The sequence below is a fragment of the Spermophilus citellus genome, assembly GCF_964194105.1.
Source record: "Spermophilus citellus genome assembly, chromosome: 2".
Taxonomy (NCBI): Eukaryota; Metazoa; Chordata; class Mammalia; order Rodentia; family Sciuridae; genus Spermophilus; species Spermophilus citellus.
The window spans coordinates 130,341,848-130,354,876 of NC_138183.1; positions in this window are offsets into that span (position 1 = coordinate 130,341,848).

The window sequence follows — 13,029 nt, forward strand, 5'->3', positions numbered from 1 at the left end:
ACCTGGGGTTGTGACTCAGTGATAGAGCGCTTGCCTAGCATGTGTGAGGCACAGAGTTTGATTTTCAGCACCACATATAAATAAATTTATAAATAAAGTAAAGATCCATCAACAATTTACATATATATATGTATATATATAAATATATATATATATTTTTTTACTGGAGTAAATGACATTAAGCTAATGTAATGCCATACTCCTGTAATCCCAGAAATTCAAAAAGAGCTGGGCAATTTAGCAAGCCCCTGTTTCAAAATTTAAAAAATGCAAAGTGTTAGGGATAGTCAGTCATAGAGCATCCCTGGGTTCAATACCCTGTACGAAACACACACACACACACCAAAATCTAATCCCTTTATCAACTTGCTATTCAGAGTTAAATGTGAAATTATATCTCAAAGTTTTCAAAATTTTGTCTTACTCTATGAAATTGTTTTCATCTGGATAAATCCCTTTTTAAAATAAATTTTAAAAAGAAGGTCAAAACTTTTAATCAAATTTTCCTCATATGCAATTGAGATATCTATTTTGTGGTCATAATTTCTACAAAATCCAATCTTCCTGTGTCAAAATTTCAGATCTAAGTTTGTGAAAATATTTTGATATTTCAACAAATATTTTTCTTCAGCAATATTTACAGTGTGTTAATTTGCTTATTTTCAGTCTGTATGAATTCATATCTATCAAGGTGCTTTTTATTTTCTCTTAGGCATAATGTTAAGGTAATTCTTTGATCAGTGTTTGACTTACCACAGGTTTTATTACATGGAGTGTTGGCTATTGTTAGCCTGTATGTGTGTGTGTGTGTGTGTGTGTGTGTGTGTGTGTGTGTGTGTGTGTTAGTATTGCTACTATGCTGGAATTTTTTAATGTGCCAATTGTGATAATTTTCACTTTACCAGGCATTTTTAAGGTTCTTGACTCAATTTTTTATTGTTATCTGCAGAAACATTGTAACATTCTCAAAGGGAAGTTTGATTTTCACTTTTCTGAACCTGCATTAAAATGACCCTATGTCTGGATATTATTTTTATATTCTTTAGAAAGGTATATCCCTGTGATTAAACAATCTCCAACACGTGGAACTCAGGTGGAAGAGACAGGAACAGTAAGTCAGAAGTGAGGACTGGCTTTGTGAATAGCCATCTCTAGTAGAGGTTCCAAGATTCTTTCTAACTAGTAACAAGTAATCTTCAGGTTTGTGGTAAAGTCTTGACAATAGTCCCAGCCAGTTCTCAGTTGTGCTGAAGGGGATTCAGAAGAAGCAACTGAGAAGAAACCAGGGTTCCCTCTCTGAAGCCACAGTGTGGATGTGCCTCTTTTTTGTAGATTTCCTGTTAATGCATCATTGAGAGGGTAAAACTCCTTTCTCCATTCAGGTCCCCTGATTGCATTATCCTTCTGAATTGAGTCAATCTTCCACTTCCTCTTAAATGTTAAAAGTTACATATTAAATCCTGGAATTCCCCGTGCAGCTAAGAGCTGACCTGACCACAGAAACTTTGGGTTTCTTAGTGACTGAAAGAAATCAGAGGGTCTCCTTGAACCCAAGAGGTTGGCTTCCCAGGGAAACACCCAGAATCTAATTTCTGTACTCAGCAGCTTTTGCCTGACTTCTCATGACTGAGAATGACTCTTTGTTTATAGAATTCAAGTTTTGAGGATTTATTCCCCAGGACTGAAGGGCAAGCCTCTGCATTCCTTGTTTTGGACAAAGGTGTCTCTCTCTTAGCAGTTTTGACTCTTCTGGATCACATGCTTCTTCAGTCAGTTTCTAGGGAAGGCAGGAGAGAAGACCCCTCTTCATTCCTACCTTCCTGAAAGATGGAGGCCAGAAAGTAGGACTTTTCATTTACACAGATTTGAAGAAATAAGACACCATCACTCATTCATCTAATGTTTCAAAAGCACTTAGTGAGCACCTTTTATGGACAAAATACTGTTATTTATGTTGTGAAAAATACAAAATATTGTTTTAAAAACTCAAAAATTTAACCAACCTGAGCACATTCACTCTTTCTTTAAGGAGACAATATGAAAGAGGGGAAAATAGATGAATGATGTTCCATCTCAATTCAGTGGGACAGACATTGCCTTGTGAATTCCCTGGGGGAGACAGCCAAAGCTATAGAGAAACCTGGACCTGCAAGTGCAGAGCTGTGCAAAGCCACAGAGGCCAAACTACCTATTATGACAGTCCAACCCAAGTCCATAGCATCAGTGCTATGAAGAGTTGAGAAATGAGAACCAAGGTGGAAATAGTAGAATGAGGCTGCACTGTGGAGGGCTTTGAATGCAGGGTACTGCCCAAACTGAACATTCTTTGAGTGTATGAGGAAAGCAGGCAGGAAATCAGAAGTAGGTCACCAATGTGGCTCAATGAGTGATGACAATTTTAAGGCACATATTAACTAATTAATCTTTATAAGTCCTTTATGATAAAAAGGGAAGATAGTCTGATTTTTGCAGATGAATCATTGAGCATCAGAGAGGTTAAAAAAGACTTAACAAGGTGAGCACGGAGTAAAAGAACAAGTGTTCCTTTAAACTCAAACTGCTTCACATTCTTTAAACTTTTCAAACTCTCTCTTTGGCATAAGGAATCCATATTGTCTCAAAAACTCCAGCAATCAAAATGTTCAGTAAATTGTGTGTGTGTATGTGTGTTTGTGTGTATGTGTGTGTGTGTGTGTGTGTGTGTGTGTGTGTGTGTGTATAAAATAAGGCTGCAACCTTTCTTATTACCCAAAGTGGGATGTTGCATCAATGTTTTGAATTGGCAAATGACACTTTTTTTCCAGATTCTGCACAGTATTACCTCTTTTCCCGCCTCATTTATGATGCAAGGGAGCCCTGGGACCCTGGGAATGAGAAAAGACTTCTGATCTAGAGATAATTTTAGCTGAAATAGACTGAGTTCTATGGTGTCTTAGAAAGACCATCCAGGTTGCTTTGAATTGCTTTCTCCCAGGCTTCCTGCCTGGAAGACTTTTTTAAAAAATTGTCCCTTTTTCCTTTTTCTCCTCCACCTTACACTGTACTTAACCACTCAGAATGTGTAGAAGTGAACTCAAGTTACTCAGGAAAAGCTGAGACAGAGGATTCTGTTCACTTGGTAGAAGCCTGTGGACTAAGGAACTGCTTCCCTTCTGGAGGTAACTAGTTACCAGGACTCTCAAAAGAGGCTTGGCTTCTGGCTTTAAATTTCCCTTCACTTCTTGTTTTATTCTTTGTTTTTTTTTCCTTGTCACCAACATTATTTTCTTGTCTCACTACTACTGATATTTTGTCTCCTCTGCATTCTGTTCTATCCCAGGATCAAGTCAACAGCTAAGAAACGATCTTTGAAATTATTTCCTCCTTAATGTGAACTCCAAGGAGTGAAAGACCAGCACAAAAAGATTTTAGATGCTGGGAAGAAAGTGTTTCTACTTTTGATTTATCTTTATCTTTGATTAACTTGGCTGACTGAAGATTTGAATGCTGACACAGAAAAAAGAGTTTTCTCTGATAACAATTTTCAGAAATGTTTGGTATCTCCCAACCCAGCCTCTCATTAAAACTCAGACAATTTTCATAGATTGGTGGACATTTTGGAATATTGCTAAGCCCACTTAGAACTTAAGTCACACTTAGTATTATTTGTCTGCTTTCTCCAAATTCAGGTTTAACTCTTTTCTCAGGGAATGTGTGAGTGAAAGAGAGTGTGTGTGTGAGAGAGTGTGTATTTGTGTGTGTGTGTGTGTGTGTGTGTGTGTGTGTGTGTGAGAGAGAGAGAGAGAGAGAGAGAGAGAGAGAGAGAGAGAGAAGATATTTAGTTTCCATGACTCTTTCATTTCATCTTTCTGCTATTTCTCTATTCTCAGAGAGAGGTAAGAGGAACTTTAGGAAAAGTAGCAAAAGTTTGTGGACAGTTTCTATGGTCATCTGGCCTCCACTGTATCTTTTCCTTCTTTATAATAGTGGATTATTCCAATCAGTTTTATGCCTCAGGAACAGTCCAGAAAAGAAGCAGACATTGGTTTCTGCACTAGAGTATACCCTCCAACATTGCTTGTATATGCTCATCACATCTGAGTGAGCATTCTCAGCTCAGCAGTAGTACTGATCTGAGCATGAGGTTCTGCAGTCCAGCCTCATTAAGCTGGTAAGTATGATGTCAATCTTCTCCTGGCACTTAACTCCATCTGTTTAGAGGCCCTCATGGAGTATACCACAATAGGGTTGAGGTGGGGGAAAAAACCCTTCCCATGACAAAAAGAGGGGAAAATCTCTGCTTTTCTCCATATGCTGTTCTTATTCTAAAAATTCTCTCTTACGTAAGAGTTTCTCTTGGATTTTTGACCTATTCTTTATAGAACCTGTTTGCATCTATAGAAGTTGGCTGGCTTGCACAATTCACAGTAGCTAAATTGTGGAACCAACTTAGATACCCTTCAATAGATGAATGGATAAAGAACATGTGGTATATATACACAATGGAATATTACTCAGCATTAAAAGAGAATAAAATCATGGCATTTGCAGGTAAATGGATGGAGTTGGACAGTATAATGCTAAGTGAAGTAAGACAATCCCAAAGAACCAAGTGCTGAATGTTTTCTCTGATACAAGGATGCTGATTCATAATGGGGATTGGGAGTCATGAGAGAAATAGGTGAACTTTAGATAGGGCAAAGGGGAGGGAGAGGAAGTTTGGGGGAATGGAGGTAGGAAAGACGGTAGAATGAGATAGACACCATTACCCTAAGTACATGTATGAAAAATGAATGGTGTGACTTTACTTTGTGTACAACCAGAGACATGAAAAATTGTGTTCTGTTTATGTAATATGAATTGAATTGCATTCTGCTGTCATCTATAACAAATTAGAATAAATAAAATAAAAAATAAATAAAAAAGAAAAAAAAAGAAGTTCGCTGGCTCAAGGGGCGCAAGACTGATTATACTCTTTTATTAAATTCTAGAAAATAAATATGGTACTTTCCATATATCATCTTTAGAAAACAGGGGCACTCTCACTCATTATCCCTAAATGTGAGTTTAGAAATGAGGAAAATTCCATTTAAAATTCTGTTAATATTCTACTTAATGTTGTTTGTATTCCAGACTCAACATAATGTGTGCCTTATATTTGGGGCTTATTAAATATTTATCTAATGAAAAAAAGGCTAAATAATGAAAGGTCAAATAAAGAAAAGTGAAGGGAAAGGAAAGTCATTTTGGTACAGTTGTTTTTTAAAATGATATTAATGGTGATTCTGTTAGTTATCTATTTGTTACATGAAAGATATCCCTAAAATTTAATAACTATTTCAAATTTACTATTTCACAGAGTTTCAAAGAGTCAGGAGATGAGTGATTTTGGCTTAGAGTCCTCTATGAGGTTGCAGTCAAAATGTTGGCCAGGGCTACAGGCATCTGAAAACTTGAATGAGCTGGAGAGTCATATCCAAGATGACTCACATGGCTGGTGACAAGTGCTTCAGCACATGGGCCTTTTCATAGAGCTGTTCACAGACAACATGACATCTGGCTTTCTTTAGAGCCAGAATCAGAGAAAGGGTGAGAGTGGGTGGGGTGAGAGAAGAGGAGACATTACGTCACTACTTCTGGCATATTCTGTCTGTCATACAGACCAACTCTGGTATGATGCAAGAGATGACTACACAAGGGTGTAAATAACAGGAGGCAAGGATCCTTGAGGTTCCTTTTGGGTGCTGGCTACTATATACAGCAGACTATTCATATGTCATAAGTCTTTGAAGTTTCACAAATTCGATGATGTATAAGAAATGGACAAAGTTCATCAAAACTACAAGCTTTCCAAGATAAAATTGTTAACTGAATAGTTCTATAACCATTAAAGAAATTAAATTTGTATTCAACATGAAGGCTCACGTGATTTCACTGGAGAATTCTGCTAAAAAATGTACAAAATGTTAATTTCAATTTTATATTATCTTTCCCTAAATCCTATAGCTATATCATCACATAAAATAGTAAATGACTTTCTTGCTGAATTTCCCCTTTAATATATGGAGCATAATAAGGATGTCTTCTTTCATTATTTTTAATTCATGTAATACTGGAAGTTCTAGCTATTATAATAAGATAAGGGGAAAAAGGATTGAATGTTTGGAAAAGAAGAAATAGACCTGTCTCATTTTCAGGTGACATGATTAGTTCACAGAAAATTCCAAGGAATCTACCAAAAATACCCATCAAAAATCCCTCAAATTTTCAGAATACAAGAGCAACACACAAATATCAGACATATTTATACACTAACAATGAATACTGGAAACAAAAATTTAAAACATTATTAAAAACATAAACATTTATAATAACTCCAAAGAATATGTTAGTATTTAGGATTAAATGGTTGAAGGCACTCAAACAAGCACTAAGTAAATAGAGAGAGATACTGTGTTTATTAATTAGAAACCTCTAAATAATAAAGATTCCAGTTCTCTTCAAATTGATCTATAGGTTTAACGTGATTTTCATCTAAATCCCAACAAGACTCTTTGTAGACTTATACTCACCTATTTGGAAACTTGTAGGAACATACAGGGTCTCCCTTGAAAGTAAGAATAAAGTTGATCCAATGGTGCACACCTATAACCCAGCTACTCAGGAGGCTGAAACAGGAGGATTGCTTGAGTTCAGGAGTTTAAAACCAGCCTGGGCAACCTAGTGAGACCCAGTCTCAAAAAGAAAAATAAAACTATATCCTGGAGATTAGTGCTCTATCTGATGTGCATGTGGTGAAGATTTTCTCCCATTCTCTAGACTCTCTCTTCATATTATTAATTGTTTCCTTTGCTTAGAAGAAGCTTTTTAGTTTGAATCCATTCTATTTATTGTTCTTGACTTTATTTCTTGTGCTTTAGGAGCTGATAAGAAGTCAAGTCCTAAATCAACATGATGAATATTTGGACCTACTTTTTCTTCTATTAGGCCAGGGTCTCTGGTCTAATTCCTATACAATCCATCAACAAATTAATGAAAAATGGTTTACTATCTCTAGCAATTAAACAAATACAAATGGAAACTACTCTAAGACTTCACCTCACTCCAGTCAGAATGGCAATTATCAAGAATACAAGCAACAGTAAGTGTTGGTGAGGATGTTGGGGGAAAGGTACACTCAAACATTGCTGGTGGGACTGCAAATTGGTGCAACTGCTATGGAAAGTAGTATGGAGATTCCTCAGAAAACTTTAAATAGAACCACCATTTGACCCAGCTATCCCACTCCTCAGTCTATACCTAAAGGACTTAATAAAATCAGCATACTATAGTGACGTAGCCACATCAATGTTTATAGCAGCTCAGTTCACAATAGATAAACTACGGAACCAACCTAGGTGCCCTTCAACAGATAAATGGGAAAACAAAATGTGATATATGTGTGTGTGTGTGTGTGTGTGTGTGTGTGTATTTATACACACACACAATGAAATACTACTCTGCCTTAAAGCAGAATAGAATTATGGCATTTGCTGGTAAATGGATGGAGCTGGAGAATATCATTCTAAGTGAACTAATCTAATCCCCAAAAACCAAAGGCCAAATTTTTATCTCTGATATGTGGATTCTGATCTTATTGGTGAGGGGAGGCTAGGGAAGAATGGAGGAATTTTGAACTCAGCAGAGGGGAGTGAGAGAAGGGGAGAGGCTGTGGGGAGTGATGGTGGAATGAGAGGAACATTATTATTCAATATAAATGCATGATTGCATGAGCAGTGTGACTCTGCATTGTGTACAGCCAGAGAAATGAGAAGTTGTACTCCATTTGTATGCAATGAGTTGAAATGCATTCTACTGTCATATATAACTAATTAGGACAAATAAATACAAGGAAAAAAGAAAATTAAACTAGATGATAGATAGATAGGGAAAGGCTGGGGTTGTAACTTATTAGTAGAGTCCTTGCCTAAAACATTTGAGGTCCTGGGTTTGATCCTCTGTACTGGAAAACAATTCAAAAAATACAAAAAAGAAATAGGGGAGTCATTTTACTTGTTGTTAAGGCTTACCTTGCAATATGCAAAGTATGAAATTGGTGGAGAGAGGGAGAGAGACATTTAAGAACAATAGATAGGCATAAATAGACCCACACAATATGCCCAACTAAGTTTTTAAGTTGAACTTTTTATTTTGAGAAGATTGCAGCAGTTACATGCAGTGGCAGGAAATAACATGGGGGAGTTCCATGTACTGTTTACCTAATTTTCTGCTATGGTAGCATCTTGCAAAACCCTGGTATAATATCACACCCAGGGAACTGACATTGAAACAGTCAAGAGACAAAAGAGTTTACAAGGATCTTGTGTTGCTCTTTTGTGGCCACATTTCCTTATACCCTTTCTCTTCAGGTCTAAAAATCATCAACCCATTGTTTATTTCTAGTGAAATGTCTAAAGAATATTATATAAATTGAATGATATGGTATGTGAGTCTTTGGGATTGGTTTTAAAACTCAACCTAATTTCCTGGAAATAAGTCATTGTCAGAAGTTTGGTGTTTTTTATTGCTGAGTGGTAGGTACCCCATGGTATAGATGCCGCAGTTTATTTAATGATTCATCTGTTGAAGTTCTGGGTTGTTCCAGTATTTGGACATTATGGATAGAGTTGCACTAAACATTCATATATAGGTTTGTGTCTTCATATTATATGAGATTGAACAAACACAATTAAGTAAATGTTTCCATTTGTGGAAATATTTTCAGTAATTATGAAATATTACTGAAAATTTTAAGGAATTATGGGGAAGGGATGGTGTTCCTGGAGGTTGTAGTCCATTCTTTTTACTTTCTGCACCCCTCTACAGTCATCTCTCTTAAACTCTTTCCTTTCAGATGTCCCTGATACCCATACCCACCAAACTTTCTGAGGAACTCATTCTCTCTTTCCATAGGATGTGGACATCCCCATTTTCAGCTCCCTTGTCATGCCTTGCAAATTCTGGTTAGGAAAAGGAAGGATGAATTCTGTTCTTATGATCAACCTTCTGTGATAACATGGTTAGTAAACCAGTTATGTAATCAGATGCTAATCAAGAAGTGGCTGTGATGGGACTTTGTGGATGTTGTTAACATGTACAATCTGATAATTTAGTGTAAAGGATATTATCCTTGATAAGGTGAGTGGACTTCATCTAATCAATTGAAACCCTTAAGAAGAAAAACAGGCTTCCCCCAAAGATAGAAATCTGTCTCAGGACTGTGACATTAAATCCTACCTGAGTTTCCAGCCTATCATTCTGAGCTATGAGTTTCAAACTTACCAGTCCCTGCAAGTGTAAGATGAGCCAAGTGAATGGATGAGTGTTTATATACCCTATTGATTCGTTTCTCTGGAGAGCCTTGTCTGATTGACTGGTTCTTCTTTCTTTCTTTCTTTCTTTTGATTGACTGGTTCTTTTATATCCACTGCTGAAATGCCTACCTTAGGGAGAAGATATTGGTAATCTGATTGGTAAAACACAGAGTTAAGCATTAAAACAGTACAGTTTTCTTTTCTTCTAATTATATATCTTTTGTGCCAAACCATCATATATGCTAACATTTTACATTTATTTGTCTTCCTATGGGCCAGATGATTATAGTTTGTCATGGTAGCCTGACTCAGGAATTCCATAGAATCATTGAATGACAGATGTATAACATATATTAGAAATCTAGTCCAAATTTCCACTTAATAGTCAAAGAAAGTAGAGAGCAAAATAATTGCTAACATTTGAGCCAGATTCAGCAGCCATGGTTTCTCACACACAATGATATCACTCTAGCTTCCTCTTCCGCAGACCAATAATCACCTCCCCTCCCCCTGCCCTTGAAAATTGACTGATTCTTATACCATGGGTTGAATCAAACTAGCACCTGGGAGAAGGACAGAATGATAAAGAACAGGGGGAAGGCAATCACAGGGTAAAGAAGTTGCTACACTCTGCTATGGAACCCTGCCATAAGCAAAGGCATCCAGGTCTCTAAAATTAGGGTGACCAGCCACATCCTCTGATTTTGGGACCCCCCTAGGGACTCTGACACAATCAAAACTAACATGTTCCACTTGCATTCACATATGGTTCAAATATGCACTCTGTCAAAAACAAACAAACAAACAAAAAATCCAAGAGAAAGACTTTTTGCTTCCCAAGACTGGTAGTATTTGTTTCCCCTCTCAATCAATTTTTATTTTAAAATTATAGGGATTAGTATAGATTAATATAGAGATTAATGGATAGGTTAGGAAATTATAGATTATATTAGGACATTTTAGATTATAGGAAATTATAGGAGATGCACAAGAAAGTGAAACAGTGTCTCAGGTTTGATGCTGAAAGGAAGCATGAACTTTCTTGTATATTGTGCATATTCTTTCAGCTGGCATTGGCTACTATGATGTTAGAAAACATGTTGGGGTGAGTGAATTTGGGTTATGAAACAAATTGAAAGGCTATGGTGCAGATCTTATAAAATTTTCCTATAGTGGTTAAAAAAAATTGGCAATTCCTGAATTTTAATTATATTAAGTTTCCAGATTAGGTCTTTTTCTCAATTTCTTCTTGATTTTTACTTATTTGCTTTAAGAATAAATAACTAATGACTCTAAAAACTTTCCAGATACTTCACTGCTTCTTGATAGTAACTCTATGAAGCATATTGAACAGGAAATGAAGGATGAAGGGAAAATGAAGGATGAACATGAGAATTTTGAGATTTTCCAACCTCAAATAACTTGTAATCAGCAGAATTTCTGACTCCATATTTTATATCTTTCTACTACAGATTTTTGGCCACATGAATATGAAAAATATATATTGGTTAAACAGTTAAACCACTCTTTTCTTATTTATTCATGATTTAAGAAAGATCGACTCTCCTGCATTTTAGTTCTCAATGTCTAAATTTAATATTGTTTTCTAATAAGGCTTAATTTTTATATTTGTGGAAAAATGCAATAAATGTTGGGCAAATACCACATTTATAATAATAAATGATGGATCTGAAATTCAAGTGCTTGCATTATTTATGCCAGGTGATTGGCACTTAACCATCACTCTGTACTTCAAGTCATCAGTCCTGAATTACCTCAGTTGCATCCCTCAGTTGTTTCTGGGTTAGTGGGCTTCGGAGCCAATGGTGTGCTCCCTGGGTTACCTTTGAGGACTGTTCATAGCTCTGGTATGGAGCTTAACAACCAGCCAGTGCAGATGGAGTGTATCCTGCACCCCATTCAATGGGGAACACAAGAACTGATATATTTCCTAGATTACCCATGTATAGGAATATTACAAAATCAAGAAGTCATTCAATTTACAAAAATTCGATTTTTATCTCTTGCTGAGAGCCATTGCCAAGTAGGAATGATGCATGGCAATTTCTTTGTCAGCCTACACCATGTTGCTTAGAGGAAGGACTCTCCATTGTGGAAATGGGCTTGCCTTTGGACCCAGGTCATTTGCAGTGACATTGCATGTATGCTTGAGTAAGGTGACCCTGCTCAAGGACCAGGGTGGATCCGGGTTTAGGGAGGATCCTGCTGGATTAGGGTGGGTCCAGGTTTAGGGTGTATCCTGCTGGGATTTGGGAGTATCCCACTCCTTGAGTTTAGGGCGGTTCTAGGTTTAAGGTGTACCCTGCTGGGAATAAGGCGTATCCTGCTGCCTCAGGGCGCCTGGTCCTTGAGTTCCCATTGAGTTCTAGCGGGATTCAGAGAGTATTTGGGATTCAGAGCCCGGTGGAGAGCGTGTATTTTGCCCAGAACCTGTGTGTAGAGTGCCGGTGACAGTTCGAGAATAAAGAGTTGCTGTTTGAATCTACAAGGTGTGAGTGGCTCGTGATTTTGTGCCCAGCCAGACTGCGGCAATCTCTTAAGTTAGTTACCAGTTATCTACTTATCACTCCAGAATGATAGCGTGGGGAAGGCCATTCAGCTGGTTTACAAACTTTGGTATGTGCTGGCATAAGGAGAATTTTTACCCATTAATTATGTACCTCACAATTGAAGACAGTCTACCTGTCTAGGCCACCCCTCTACATAGGGCTGTAACTGCTCTCAAAGAAGTCTGTTTTTTGTTTGTTTCCATAGTGAGGGCTGTATTTTTATTCAAATTTGAGCCCTTTCTTTTTTTCCAACCAGTAAAGATAAATATTTTTCTTCCCCCTGAGGGAAAAAAGATCACATCAAAAAATGGCTCAAAAGCCTTCTTTGAAATCAAGTAGCACTTAGGAAACATGATTTCTTGTATTACTGCAAGTGTCAATGAATCACAATCACATGGATTAAATTTCCTAGCAAATAGATTCAAGATCACTAATGAGGAGTTGGATTTGTGCTTTGCCAGAACTACAGCAACTTACTAAGGGTGTGTGGCCTTTCTTGGCCCAGATAGGTTTGCTGTTACCCAGTAGAAATAAAAGTGGATTGTAAAAACACATAGTCCAATTCATCTCAATAAAGTACTCTGAAATCTTTTTTTTTTATCTTAAATCCAGCTTAGCCTTTTATAGTTAAAATTCTGCAATGTCTTTGGCTTTTTAACTTGACATTAACAAATATGAGGAATTTTCAATTAAAAAAAAACTATGGGCAAACATTTAAGATGCAAAGAGACAAAGAACAAATCACCACAAAAGCAAAACAAAGATTGAAAATCCCTTCTTCTGAGTAACCTAATCAACTTAAAAAAAGCTTTAAACTTTGTGTTAATGATGATTATAAAGGTGCAGGTATATTAATTGTGATGTATGATGAAAATAATATTAAATGTCCTAATGCAACCTTGTTAAATTTGAAAAACTACTTTATATCCATGCTTAGAAATGGATTAATTAAAGATTTAACTGCTAAAACAAATCTAAATTGAAGAATTCATGATCTGAAGATGATTAATAAGATCATTTTATCTTTTCCCGGCCATATTACCAGTAATAGACAAGTAACCTTAGGCTATAGTGAATAATTTGACTTGCTGTGGATAATGCTGGATAAAACTCTAGAGAGGAATTGG